At 33.1% G+C, this 16,107-nt stretch overlaps 2 long non-coding RNA genes across 2 annotated transcripts in view; one reads left to right on the forward strand and one right to left on the reverse strand.

The window, feature by feature from the left end:
- Positions 1–16,107, reverse strand: part of LOC139356584 (uncharacterized) — a 28,556-nt gene that overhangs the window by 6,227 nt on the left and 6,222 nt on the right. The gene's annotated exons all lie outside the window — the stretch shown is intronic.
- Positions 12,924–16,107, forward strand: part of LOC105484644 (uncharacterized) — a 199,112-nt gene continuing 195,928 nt past the window's right edge. The window contains exon 1 of the long non-coding RNA XR_989114.3: positions 12,924–13,026. This is a non-coding gene — a long non-coding RNA (uncharacterized lncRNA). The remainder of the gene's footprint in view (positions 13,027–16,107) is intronic.

Genomic DNA, 16,107 nt, shown 5'->3' on the forward strand with positions numbered 1-16,107 from the left:
CAATTGTGTATCTATTTATATCAAAAGACATAGAATGTTCATAACAGTATTATTAATACAAATTCAAAATGAATAATACATTTCTAAGATGTGGTGGATTTATCTTGAGTTGTATTATGTATTGATTAAAATAACAATTCATCAAAATATATAAAAATCATGTAAATGTAGGCACTTTGGAATTCATGAATTAAAATATATAATATAAAATCATATTCATTTAATTACAAACAGTTATTAAAGTCTTAGTTTGTGTTAGGCCCTCCTTGGGCACTTTGAAGACATCAGTCAATGAAAGGGAAATTATCTTTGCTTGTTTAGCTTTTATTCCAGAGTATAGAACGCACAACAAAACAATTCAGCAACAACTGCACTGGAAAATTTTTACATATCAGTTTCAAAAACTGATAGATCGATGAGCCAGATAAAAACAACAATATAGACCTTAATTATGCAACTTGGAAGCTTAGACTATATGTCTAATTTTATGTAGAGACTCAGCAATGCATTACTTTATACAGTACATATGAAAATTTCACAACACAATTATTATGTATTAGGTTACCATGGAAGTCATGATTATCAGTCTACTATCCACAAAAGATGAAACAGATAATTCTATCTCAATGCAATAAATACATAAATCAAGGGCATTCATGTAATAAAATCATTCCCTATATCTACAAGCAAAATAACATTTAATTAATTAGCTTTCAGCTTAAAGAAAAAAAAACATGGCTCCCCCTTTACTCTTTAGAAAGTAGGTTTTGAATGTTGTCCATGGTGCCTGGGAGATATTTTCTCAGCTCTCCTCCTTTTCCCTATGTCCTTGAAAAACTGTTATCTTGCATTTAGGGATACCTCATAAGCTCCACTGACTCATTTTTTCTCTGCTGCTGCCTTCGGTCATCCCTTGCTGATTGATGCCTTGCAATCAGAAAGACCCCTGGCACCTAGGGCCATCTGTCTCAGGTCTTGTGCTCTGCACCACCTTCTGTACATGGTGGAAGGTCCATGGGAAGTAAAGAATGGGTAAGTGTAGTATGGAGCTATGACTTGAACCCCTTGAAATTCTAGCCATCAACCCAGCCCAGGGATAATTAAAGAGTTGTTAAAAATGTGGCTTTCTCCATACCTCTTACAATAGCAGATTCTGTTTTCGTATAGCTGCTTTGCCAGGATTGAAAGCAATTCTATTCCCAGAAATGTCTAGTCACTCTCTGGAATTCAGCTTTTTTAGATATCTCTCTGTCCTCAGCTCTCTAATGGGTTTAAAAAATATTATGGCTTTGCTGTTTACTTGGCTTGTTTTTATTTTATTAAAGGAGATGAGATAGTCTACTGAGACTTTGTATGCTCTAAATAGTAGCACCCTAAACATCATTCATGAACTGCTTGATGACATTAATATTATGACTATAATTTAATGACTGTATTGCCAACAGAGAATGTTATCTAAATTCTGAAACCAGCTATTGCTTTTAACTGTTTAAACTCAGAAGTGTTTTTCCATCTGAGATCCACTTAGAGTTTGTATCCAGTTATTTCCAACACATTATTCCATGCAATCATACCTTACACTCATTCAGAGACAAATTCCACTGGGCATCTGTCTTTGCATATGCATCCACTCATTATGGCTACGTTTAGATCCATGATTAAGCAGAATGGCTTCTGTCCTCCTGCTTATCCCATCCCCATGTCCTCCTCCAGGGAAAACTGCTTAATGTAAACTCATTGTCCCTTACCTTTCACTTCATTCTAGAATACTTTCTCCTTGCCTCTTAAGTTACCTTGGATGTAACTCTCTCCACTAAATAACAACTTTCTTTGCAGTTTTTGAAGTAAGAATTGTTTCTCTGTGCTATTTCCTATGAGAAGTATTTCAGATGGTAGTTGAACACCATTTTTCTTGTTCAAAATTCATCCTTCTCAAACATGACATTTTCATTTTTAGAAAAACAGATCATTTGGAGCTCATGCATTCCAGGTTTATGCAGCTCTACATTCTTTTGGTACCAATTCAGGTTTTCCATCTTTGTTAAAGTTGGAAATTATGTAATGTCTGCATATATGTGAACTTCTCACCAGAGAGACCACATGCCATTCCCGATTCCTCTAAGCCAATGATTTTTACTTCCATTCCCTTAGTCTTGTTCTGTAGCCATAACCTGCACCTTGTCATACTCCTGAACAGTTCTACCTCTGAATTGATTAAACATTGAGATTTCTGACAACAGAGCTTCCAGCTCTAAGTCCCATATTGTTTTACCTTCAATAAATTAATTGCTTTCCCATTCTATCCCTATTTATTTTCAATTATTTTGTTTTTACCCCTCCCCCATAACCTAAAAAGTCCACATAATATAACACTTTGATCACTTTCTCAAGATCCCCCTTAAATTGAACACTTCTACATTATTTTCTTTATATTGCCTTACATTTCTTTTGTGAAAAACACCAGCTTGAATTAGGTAAATGCTTATATTTCAATCACCTTACAAAAACTGATAATAAATATCACACTGTAGAAAGTTGTTTATAAACAGTTTTTTACAAAAGATATTAAGCTATGTTTTGCCTTGACATCAGGTGTTTCATATTAAATGAAATTGTTTGATTCATTATTTTTATCTTGATCTTACATTCTTCACATTGAAGAAAAAGTATTTGTAAAGATTGAACAGGTTTATTTTTAAAGTAATAAAGAGCAAAGCACCCCTGAATTTGCTATATGAATTGCAAACAGGAATATTAAAATAAATAAAAATAACTGAATTTTAAATTTTATGGCTTATTTTTGAAAGCTAATTTGGAAATGACTGCTTGACTGAACACCTATAGTGCACTAGAAGTCAAACATTGTCAAAAAACTGAATTCTGCACCTCTCTGAAATGAACGGTACATCATTCTTGATCTGCATACTTGGATTGCTTATATTTTTATATTTAACATGTGTGATTTAAGAAAGATTTAATGTATGAGATTAAAGAAATGTTCAAGAGATTTGAAATGACACTCCTTAACCGTAGCCAGCATTATGGGACTGATACAAAGCTACTGGGTCAGAGCTTGCTGCTGGAAATAAAATGATAGTTCATAGTAAACCTGTTCTTCAATTAATCATTGAAAAGAAGGTAAAATGTTTATAAGCAAAACCTTTCAGAAACTCAAGACTGTTAGATGTGGTAATAAATGAGACAGACAAATGAGTTTTTAGGATATTATTCTTCACAATGTCTAATGATTTCAGTCTTGAATAATCTAGGGCCACAATTTAAGAAGTACCTTACACATTTGGGGATGTGTATAATTTTAAAACTCTTAATGGTCATTAAAGATCCACCAAAAATATATACAGGAGCACCAGATAGAAAATGCTATCATCAGGAATTCGAATTTTACATTTGCTAGTCCCCACTAAATCTTTACATATCATCACATTTTTCAACCAAGGGCACGGTATTAGTTTGTTTTCACACTGCTGTAAAACCTACCTTAGAGTGGGTAATTTCTAAAAAAAAATAAGTTTAATTGACTCTTAGTTCTTCATGGCTAGGAGGCCTCAAAATCTTAAAATCATGGCAGAAGGCAAAAGGGAAGCAAAGCATGTCTTACATGGTGGCGAGAGAGAGAGAGAGCATGAGGGAGAAGCAAGCACCTTCTTCACAAGGTGGCAGGAGAGAAAGAAAGAAGGAGAAAGAGCCACAGTTTTAAACTGTCAGATCTCATGAGAACTCACTATCATGAGAACAGCATAGGTGAAACCGCCCACATGGTCTAATCACCTTCTCCAGGTCCCTCCCTAAATGCCTGGAGATTGCAATTTAAGAAGACATTTGGGTGGGGACACAGAACCAAACAATACGATACACTGAAAGTAAATGAATTTGCACAAAAGAAAGTATATATATATAATATTAACATATTATATATTATATAAATATATATTATACTATGTATATATATTTAATATATTATATATTATATAATATATAAATAATATAGTAATTGTTTATAACATATAATTATTTATAATATAAAATAAATAATATAACAATTGTGTATTACATATTATATATATTTATATTATATTACATATATGATATATATATTTGACCATACATATATGGTCAAAACTTGTTTAGAAGCCAGAAAAACTGAGGTTTAAAGATAAATAGGAAAAAATCTGACCTGTGACTTTACCAAAGCACTATCCTCTTTTGAACATTGGGGTAGATAGTCTATAAGACTTCTTTTAGTATTCAACACAATTTTATCAGAGTTTCTAGAACTGGTAATAATAGCACTGCAGTAGAAATTCCAGCATATATTTACATTTGTGTTTCCTGGAGTAGGCAAACACATTCATTACTGTTTAGCTTATCATAGTATCTTTGTGCATGGAAATATTACTTTGCATTCTTCGTGACTACAATTGCATTGGTTATCTATTGCACTGTGACAAATTATCCTAAAAATGCAGACTCTTAAAGCAACAGGCATTTATTTTCTCATAATTTCTGCGTGTCCAGCATTCAGGGACAACTTAGTTGAGACCTCTGGCTCGGGTGTGCAATCAAAGTATTGGCTGGCACTGTAGTCATTTTAGGACTCGGTGATGGGTGGATCAGCTTCCAAACTTACTCATGTAGTTTTTGATAACATTCAGTTTCTCCAGGATGTTGAACTAAGGGCCTCTGTTCCTTGTTGGGTCTTGGACAGGGATTGAACTCTTCCTGCATGGACTTAGTGAAAAAGAGCACAAGGACATACATATCAGGAAATAAAGATCAGGGGAAACTATTTCAGAAGTTGAACAGTGCAATCACCCCACTCAAGTCTATAATTGAGAGAAGAAAGCAAAGAGCATAACATTTGTTATAATTGTACAAAGTACTGTTTTCCACATGAAAAAAAGGCCAAAAATATCCAATTCAAAATATCAACAAATAACTATCACATATGAAAGTCAAAAATAGCAATTTAAGCTTCAAGGTGAGTATCTCCAAAATAATGTCCTGAATACTCTGGCTAACACATTCACTATAAATTCAGCCAATGGCTATAGTGTCTGAAGTGAGAATTGTAAATAATGATGAATATGGCTACACTATGTCCAAGAAATCTGACTCGATTTTTGAAATGCATACATCAATTATCTTTAATTTAGACATGCACCATATACTCTTTGTATCCTTTATAGTACGTTATACATTGTAGATGCTCGATAAACATTCATTATAGGAAAAAAACGACTGCCCAGTGATTATCTGTTTCAGGCATTCAAATTTGGTGAAACATTTGCGAATTTACAGATTAATGAGGAGACAAGATGTATGTAATTGAAAATATGCATACTATCAAGTCGTTCCAAAAGTAGTTGTCAATGTAAGAAGTTAAATGTTTTTAATAATGCGAGGTAGGATGCAGTCCTGGGATTGAGTAGATCAAAACTCAAGGAAAATTATATTGTAAAGTGGGTGGTTAATATTATTTATTTAATTATATTTCTATCAAATAAATAGACATTTTTGATGGGATCACTTTACTATTCAACTAAAATAATGCAACTTATTACTTTAAATAGCTATCTATACACAGTCAAAAATATTTGGTAAGAATTGACAATCCAAGAAATATGAAAATAGATGCATATAAACATGGATACACAAACGCATGCATGAAGGCATGAGTTAATGTGTGATTGATGAAAATAGTGAATTGGTGAAAAACAAAAATCAAGCCATTTCTATTTAGATATACTGGAGTAAACATAAATTCAGAAAAATGTAGAGGATCTCTGGTTTTGGCAGGTTTAAAAACAATGCATTCTGTTTTTTAAAAAATCATTTTTATTTTTTCCAATTTTAGTAATGCACATGCCTCACTTTTATATAGACAAAAGTCATACCAGTTAATTGTAACAAAAATAAGCCATAGATAGGATAAATAAAGGAACAGTCCAATATTTTTTTTTTCACTGCTTGAAAGAGTTTCACAAGAAATATATACCTCTCATGATAGAAATTAGGAAATGTCTTTTATCATGTATTTTGTCAATCGGGATTTTTCTTTCATATGCATATGTCTTTCATATATAGTCTTATACTTGTTTTCCTTCCACACCCTATATTCCATATAGCTTAATTTCACACCATCAATGTTGAAAAGGTAACTTTTCATTCTGTTAAAAAGGTTAAAATATTCTGTATATTTCTTATTTCTTCTTATATTTTCAAGTTGTTAGCTATTCACAGTGATTCCTATGTCAGCCAGAAAGGGCAAACTTCAGCTGTGAGTTACTATCTTCTGATTTCTGACAGGCTCTGTTTATCCACAAAAGGACTGGTTTTTACATATTCAGTATGCACACACAAACTGTCTTACTGTGTCTCCTGAAATGCTAACCTCATCAAGAAAGGGTTGACTCTTCTGTCTCTCCGTCAAGACAGAAAGTTTTCATTGCTCCCTTTGGTCTTGCACTTGCCCTTGTATTTGCAAACGTTGTATGTGACTTTCTACTAAAGAAAATTAATTTAACATGATATATTTTAATGTTTAAAGTCCAACAGAGTGACAGACATATTATAAAACTAGAAATATAATATATTTTAGTGTAACTGCCTGAATCCTGATTCTATCATTTACTACTCACATAACTTTAGGTAAGTGTTTGAAAAAACTATACTTTAAATGATGGCCAAATTAATATGACCCAGGAATGTAATTATAAGGAAGAATTGAGGCAGAACAAATTAATAATCAAAGTTGCAAAATAATCAGCAAGTTTTCATAAATAAATAATCACCAATGTAAGAGTTAAGATAAGTCTTAAAAATGTGTTAATCTAATATTAATATTTAAGCAAAAAGCAAAACACCAACCAGCTCTAGGCAATAATGATAATGCACTCACTATAAATTGTTATTCACCCAAATTATGGGAATTCAATGTATTTGTCTATGCACAGATACATTAGAAGTCACGTGCCTTTTTGAACTCTTTTGCTTATGGACCACTTTTTAAAGTACTAAATCATAACTTTTAGCCATGAGTTACTATTTATGCATGCCAACTAACTTTAGTAACTATAATATTGAGCCTTTGCTTATATATACAAATTAAAAGATGTGGAATTTTATAGAATTCCCCCATTAAAAACAAATAAAAGAGTCTTGCATTTTAAAAGTAGCTTTTTAACTAAACAGAGTTTACTTTAGTCTGCTTATGTGGTATAGAGCATATGTTGGGATTTTTTTTTTTTAACAAGTTACTAGATTTGCATTCACAAGCTAAATCTCTATCTACAGAAACTTATCATATATGAGATTTGAGTCAGTTTCTTTTACTAGTGTTAGTGAAATGAATCATCTCTTAAATCTTCTATAAAAATTTCCTCAGAGTGAATTCAAAGGAGCACTAGTTTTTACCCAAATTCAGGCAGGAAGTGAAAGTGGATATCTAATTCAATTAATGGGGGAAACACTGGGTTACAAACCAATTACAACTTATTTATTTATTATTTATTTTATTTTACTTTGTTTATTATCATTATTATTATTAGTATTATTATTGAGATGTAGTCTTGCTCTGTCACTCAAGCTGGAGGGCAGTGGTGGCATCTCCACTCACTGCAACCTCCACCTCCTGGGTTCAAGTGATTCTTCTGGCTCAGCCTCCCGAGTAGCTGGGATTACAGGCACATGATACCATGCCTGACTAATTTTTTAATTTTCAGTCGAAATAGGGTTTCACCATGTTGGCCAGGCTGGTCTCTAACTCCTGACATCAAGTGATCTGCCCCCCTTGGACTCCCAAAGTGCTGGGATTACAGACATGAGCCACTGTGCTCGGCCTAACTACAATTTAAAATATTATATATAACACAAATAAAAATATTATATAGTAATCTATATTATATAATATATTGTATAATATATATTAGTATATCATACATTTATATAACATAAATAATTTATATTTTATATATATATGTCTCCAATAAGATAGCAAAGGCACAGAATTTTCTAAATACATTTGGTCATGTGACCTCATTTTCAAAGTGACTATTATGAATCTAGAACGGCACTGTCCAATGGACATTTCTATAGTAAATGGAACGTTCCATACATGTTCTGTCCAAAATCCAAGAGTGACTACTAGTCACAAATGGCTATTGAGTATTTGAAACATGACTAGTGTAACTGAGAAACTGAATTTTAATGTTATTAAATTTTAATCAAATTTTAAATAGCTCCTGGTGGGTAGTGGTTACTTTATTGGGCAATTCAGATCCGTATTCCCAAAACACATTGTATATATGCTGTTCCATCATTCCGTTTTATCAGTAATTTGGCTAGATGGCAAGTACCCTAACCCTAGGGCACATCAACCAGGAATATGATGATTGCAGAGATTTCCGTGGAACATGACTTGGGAAAGTCTGTGTGACTTGTTCTCAGCAGCATTATTAAGTGGATAAATGGTAAGGCCCAGAGGAAATGTCTCCAGTAATAGAAAAGGATCAAGAATCAGCAATGGATGTTGGGTGAGGCCAAAGGCAACTATGCATTTTAAATTTATTATTTATTTCACCTCTCTGCTAAGCACCCCTAATTTATTGATCCTCTTAGAGCTTACGAGAAAGGTAGAACAGCCATGAATAAGGTAACACGAATTGTACATTCATGCCACATAGCTTCTTTTCATAGATAAGCCTAGAATTGTGGCATAGAATGAAACAGACATAGAATGAAAATGTATTTTATTCAAATGACACTAAATAATCATTATATTTATGATAACGCATGCAAACATATATGATTATGACATTATGCTAAGTGTAATAAACCAGACACAGAGACACAAATATTGCACGATCTTCTTCATATGTGGAATCTAAGAAAGTCACATTTATAGAATTAGAGAGTAAGATGATGCTGACTAGAGGCTGGGGGCTGCAGGAAGTAGATTGGAAAAGGAGAATTGTTGGTATAAACTGTATAAATGTTCAGTTAGGAGAGATGGGTTCAGGTGATCTGATGCACAGCATGGTGACTGTAATTAAAGATAATTTATATTTCAAAATTGCTAAAGTAGTGAATTTTTAATATTCTTTACACAAATAAATGATAAATAGTTAAGGTAATGGATATGGTAACTAACCTGATATGACTATTCCAAAATGTAAACATGCGTCAAAACATCATATTTACCCCATACACACACACACACACACACACACACACACACACACACACATACATTTTTTCAATTTAAAACAAAATGCAAAAAAATCATGATTTATGATTTGTTATGTTTTATTTTATATCTTCCTCATTTCTAGTCATATTTTTGAAACATTTTTAACTATTCTTTTATATGAAATAATTTATCTACTCTAAGTTTTCACCTAAAGCATTAAATAATAACTTTCACAGTTTTTTTCTGGTTTTATTGATCATCATGTCCTTATTAACCTCATTTTTATCTTTCGATTTTTTATAAAAACTGTGTGTGTTACTTTAGTGTAAACCCCACTTGTATCCATTCTTTAAAAAAAAAGTATTTTAATGGCATAACATGGGTAGGTTCATTTCCATGTGAGTGGAATAGACTGGTTGCTTTTCTCTGTTAGCCATTTCTGTATCTTTCAATTTAGAAAAATGTACTATTTTGCTCTTAAGTCTTTTCTTGTATCAGTTTGATTCACTCATCCCTCCCATCTGGTCCTCTTATTTCACTTAACCTAGTGCTACTGACTGCTCAAATAAATTTATATCTGTTAACTTTTTTTTTAAGAGTAAGCTTATGCCTTTTGGGAACATGTACTTGTTTCATCTCTTTTTCATTTTGAAGAACCTGAATCATTATCTTACTCTTTGTTCTTTCTGTGTTTCTATTAAAGTTTTGCATTTATAAACAAATGGGAACCTCAAAGGATTTCCCCAAATTTCCCTGATCATGTTCAGACTTGTTCACTGAGGTTTTAACTAACGATGGGGTCCACCCATTTTGTGTATTTGCTGATAAATTTGGTCTCTGGAGTTAATATTAGTTATCACCTTTCATTTCCCACCACTCTATTGAAGAAGTTCTTGTGTTTACTTTGATGTGATTGGTAATTAACATTATGAGCCTACATTGTAGTGTTTTATTAAAGGTATAGACGTGTGAAAAAAAATGTCTATTTAGGTCATTTCCTCATTGTTTTATCAGGTTACTTTTTAATTTATTTGCTATTGAGTTGTATGAGTTCTTTATACATTTTGAATAGTAGCCTCTTATCAGCTCCGTGGTTTACAAATATTTTCTTCTAGTCCATAAGGTGACTTCTCATTTTGTCTATTGTTCTCTTTGCGTACATATGGAATCTATAAAAGGCAAATACACTGAAACATAGAGTAGAACTGTGATTACCAGGAGCAGAGAGGTGGGGGAAGTGGGGAGGTGTTTGTCAAAGTGTACAAAACTGCAGTTGAAGAGTATGGATAGATCTGGAAATCAAATGTACAGCGTGATGATTGCAGTTAATCATACTCTATTGTATACTGGAAATTGCTAAAAGAGTAGATTTTAGAAGCTTTTACCAAACACACAAAAGACAAAAAGGATAATTATGTGAGGACATGGATATGTTAATTTTCTTGACTGTAGCAATCATTTCATGTATCTGTATATCAGAACATCATGCTGTACATCTCAAATATATACAATTATTTAAAATATATATTTTTAATTATGCTATATGTGATAGGCGGAATAATGCTATTCTCACCCTCTAAAAGATGTCCACGTCCTAATCCCCAAAAACAGAGAATATGTTACTTTGTACAACAAAAAGCACTTTGCACATGTGACCAAATTAAAGATTCTGAGATGTGGATATTGTCATGAATTTATCTGGGTGGGCCTAATATAATTACAATGGTCCTTGCAAGAAGAAGGCAATGTGACAACAAAAGCAATAATTGGAGTGATGCAGCCACAAGAAGTGCAGCCACCAGGAGCTGGAAGAAGCAAGGATGGGATTGTCACTTAGAGTCTTCAGAAGGAAACAATCTTGCTGACACCTTGACTTTAGTCCAGCAAAGCTGATGTTGCACTCCTACCTTCCAGAACTGTAAGACAATGAATCTGTACTGTATGAAGCCACCAAGTCAAGTGGTAATATTTTTTACAGCAGTATTAGGAATCTAATATACTATCTTTGTTGATCTACATGATTTGGGGGAAAAAGTGTTTTGGTAGGTTCACAAATATAGGAGGAAATAAGATATAAACTACAGCTAGTACATGCATTTCAGAAATTAAAATACTCTTTCACTATTTCTTAAATTATTTTCATCTTTCTATTTACTTTTTCCTCCTTTGGGAATTTTATTATGTACATTGTTGCACTTTTACTTCTATTCCTGATATATCCTATAGTTTTTATTATATATCCTGCATCTTGATATTCTCTTTCTGGATTTTGTGGCAAGTATGGTGAAATATCTCTAGCCAGGCTAACATTCCTACAAATAAAAATTGGGGAAAAAACAGATGATTTACAAAAAGGAAAAAAAAAATGATTTGAAGACATCAAAAAACTGTAAAAGCAAACAGCACTAGAGGAACCAAAATCCCAGAGAGAAAGGAACTCTTCTGGACAGGGTTCCGTCTTAACATCTTAAGAATAGGCAGGATTCAGAGTAGGTAGTTTTTCTAAATAATTATGCTGGAGTCTTGGAATTTGGAAGAACTCTTGGAAGAAGATACACTGCTCTCTGAACTGGTCTTCACAGGAACTCAGTGAGTAGTTTGGGCTTTTGCTAACATCCCTTCTTAAAGCATAAGCCAAAAAAGTGGACTGGCAAGCAGATATCTTCAAAAGGTCTTCTCCAGTTGATCTCTAACCATCTTTCACCATTTTTGCACTAGGAATCATTCATCCACTTTCTGAAGACATCAAGGTCTAAGTCAGGCTTCATGCCGCAAATGAGATTTTGATTTTGAATTATTTTGTTTTCATTTTTATTTTTTTTAGAGATGGGGTCTCACTCTGTCCCCTAGGCTGGAGTTCAGTGGCATGATCATAGCTCACTGAAGCCTCAAATTCCTGGCACAAGGGATCCTCCCATCTCAGCCGCCCAAGTAGCTGGTAGTACAGATATGCACTTCAAGCGTGGCTTATTTTATTTTATTATTCTATTATTTTTATTATTTTTTATTTATAGAGATGACATCACACTATGTTGACCGGGCTAGTCTCAAACCCTGGCTTCAAGTTATCCTCCCACTTCAGTAATCCAAATTTCTGGGATTACAGGCACGAGCAACGACCCCTGGCTAGATTTTTATTTTCTATTGTTGTTGTCATTATTTCCTTTTACCATATGTTTCTTGTTTTGGAAAACACATAGAAATTATAAGAAGTTGTAATATATTTTGGAGAGTGGACGTAAAAAATCCCTTTAAACGTTTGAGCTTACTGAGTGACAGAGAGTTAGAGAGTGAGAGAGAGAGAAAGAGAGAGTGAGTGAGATTGTTGTCTTTTACATTGTTCAATTTTGCACTGTTCCCAAGTTAAAAAGCAAAAATTATTCTCTAAATTCTTTTTTATGTTTTCAAGAGACTGTAATCATAAATATTGGTGAAATTGATAAGGAAAAAACTCAGGAATAATAATTTAGACTGCACAAGATAGAAAGGCATGATGGGTGCCTTTGTTTTGTGACTTCTAGATTCGTTCTCTTCCTCTCAGTGAGCAGAACAATTACATTTAGCATAACTGTATAATAGCTTTAATGAGGAAAATAAATAGAAAAATAGGTGTTTTTTCTTCTTTAAGCACACATTTGTTTTACTCAAGTGTAGCATATGGTATGTTAAACATTAGTTTTTGTTTTTTGTTTTTTGTTTTTTTTTAGCGGCACATTCCCAGCAACATTTCTAACATGTGGTAATGCATTTTAATTCTTACGTGCCAGTTTACAGCTACGTCAGCTTCTGCTGTGTGTAAACAGTATGATCAGCATCAGGTAAGAGTGAAGCTGTTTATTGTTCTCCAGGGAAAAAGAGAGGCTACAGTGAAGTTGCATAAAAAGGAGTATATTACTTTTTTAATATAGAAAGAATATAATTGGTAATTTCTCACTGTAGTGTGTATGAATCTAAAGCATGCATGCCAGCTAAATAAAATGTTTTATGCCAAGAGAAAATTAAATTAGCTAATAATCTAACTTTCCTCATATAAAACAACATGAAAACAACGTGTATAGAAAATGTGTGTATTTATAATGCTAATTTTGTTGCTGTGGATTTGGCCGCTTGCAATACATTTTTTTTCCGAGGACTAACACCTAAAGGCATTTCTGGAGGTCATCACATCCATTTCTCTGACTTAGAGAAGGTCTGGAACAACCCAAACAAACCAATGAATCACACAGCCTGAGTCTCCTCTCACAATGGGGGAGTACTAGCCTTGAATTTAACTGCTACAAAGCCTTCCAAGAATGATTCCATGTAAGATAGAACACCAAAGCACCATCAGTGTCTATTTACAGGTCCTCGGTTGTTGAGCCCCTCCGACATTATAATGTTCCATATTTTTTGTATTTCATTTTGATATTGTCATAATTAAGCCAATTTGAGGACTAGTGATGTGAACTAAAACATTTTTAGACAGTCCTATAATCACTGATCATGGACTATAACATCTCCTTAGTGCTGGCAAGAGAAGTGAAATGGGAGAGGGTGCAGCTAACAGAGATGTGATACAAAGGGTGTGCAGGACTTTGAATCTGGTAACCATAGCCTGTCCTGCTTCAACCTCACCCCTGTCTTCCTGCCTCAGCTTTCAGATTTTTTTATAATAAAAGAATAAGAAAATACAATCTTACATTCTGCTGCAACTAAATCAAATTACATGTGGTTTCACACCAAAAGTTAAACGTTAAAGAGTGACAGATTGTTAATAGTATACAATATTTGGATTTCTTTCCCTTGAAAATGTGCAGCATGAACTTGCTGACCCTTCATTTATCCCCTGATAAGGAGACTTCATAGGCATTGTAAGATTCTGAAATTCAGGCACTCTGGGGTTCACATATCTCCATGGTTTAATGTTTAAGAAATACGAAGTAGAAAGAGAAAGGAGAATTAGAATCTTTCTCTCTCCGATTGCAATAACCTTTTCCCTACCTTGTCAGATAGTGCCTGGGGCAAGCCTAAAGTTAAGATAGCCCACATTTTATATTTGTCCTAGAGATTTTGTCTCTTGCCTTGCAAGAAGCTGTCTTTTTCTCATCTTTCTTTGACTTTATGACAGTAATAACTATTCCTTTTTAGTTTAAAGGTATTTACATAGGTATTTCTAAATTAAGTACATAAATTTTTGGCAAAATAACTGAAACTGGAAAGAAAAAACAATTCAAATACTTTGGAAAATAATGTGGTTTTTTTTTTTCCAATAACAAATTTAAAGAATATAATTTGACCTTTATGAAGCACATTGTAAGTAAAACTCACATATAAGAGTTGTCAAAATGATGCTCAGAGGAAAAAAGTGGGAGACAATTTTGCATAGGGATCTGTGATGATTAATCATTAGGTAGGTGACTAAAATTGACCCCTGTCTTGAACAGGTCTTTTCCCATGTCTCCTGCCTACAATAATGACTACCTTTAGGATTTCTTTTAGAACTGTAAGTGGAGAGTAGTTATTTCTATGTAGAGAAAATAAACTTAAAAATACTAAGCAATTAAAAAGAAATCATGTTTTTCTTCTTCTTCGAATGCTAGAAGACAATTATTTTCAGTGATACAAAAGTTTGTTTCACGTATATCATCTGCAGTACTGAGAGAGAAAGAGAAATTGAGTAAAATCCAAATACTGGTAATTTGGTAATACTTAGCCATCATTTCATAAAACATGGACCTTTTTCTTAAGCCCTTTTTCATCTATTACAGTTTGTAAGCATATATGCATGTGTGTATACATATGTATGTGTGGATATGCGTGTCTGTGTGTGTGTGTGCTTATATACATACATGGTAGGTAACCATCACAGGCTAAATAATCCAGAAGACAGAAAGCTAATATAATTTTCATTCCTGTCTATAATTTATATTTTGACGGGCAAAGAAGAATTGTTCACATAAATAACTGTATGATAATATGAAATATATATTAGAAATATTATATATATTTATTATTGATTTTTATGGCTATAGAATAGTTGTACGTAGTTATGGGGTACATGTGATATTTTGATACAAGCATACAATATATAATCAAATATGGGTAATTGGAATACCCATCAATTCACATTTATCATTTTTTTTTCGTGTTAGGAACATCCCAAATGTGTCTTCTAGTTATTTTGAAATAAACAGTAAATTATTAAGTGTAGTCACCCTATTGTGATACTGAACACTAGAACTCATTTTTTCTACTAGCGCTATTTTTGTACCATAATCAAATCCATCTTCATCCCCCTTTCCCAATAATTTTCTATCTCTATAACCACTATTTTATTCACTATGTCCATGACACCAATAATTTTTAGCTCCAACATATGAGTGACAACATGCTATATTTATCTTTTTGTGCCAAGCTTACACTAAAAATAATGTCCTCCAGTTTCATCCATGTTGCTGCAAATGACGGGATTTCATTCATTTCCATGTCTGGATAATATTCTGCTGTGTATATATACCACATTTTCCTTATCCACTCATCTGCTTGTTTACCATTAGATTGATTTCATACCCAGACTACTGTGAAAAATGCTGCAACAATTGTAGGAGTGAAGACATATCTTTGATACACTGATGTCCTTTCTTTTGGATCTATATCCAGCAATGGAATAGATGGATCAAATAGTATTTATATGTTTGGTTTGGGGGAACTCCATACTGTTTTTCAGATTGCTTGTACTAATTTAGATTCCCAGCAACAGTATAGGAGCAATTGCCTTTCTCCACATCCTTGCCAGCATTTGTTATTTCTGTCTTTTTGATGATAGCCATTTTTATGGAGGTGATATGATATCTCATTGTGTTTTTGATTTGCATTCCCTGATGATTAGTGAGTTGATCATTTTTTCATATACCTGTTGG

Source organism: Macaca nemestrina, chromosome 1 (genome assembly GCF_043159975.1).
Source record: "Macaca nemestrina isolate mMacNem1 chromosome 1, mMacNem.hap1, whole genome shotgun sequence".
Taxonomy (NCBI): Eukaryota; Metazoa; Chordata; class Mammalia; order Primates; family Cercopithecidae; genus Macaca; species Macaca nemestrina.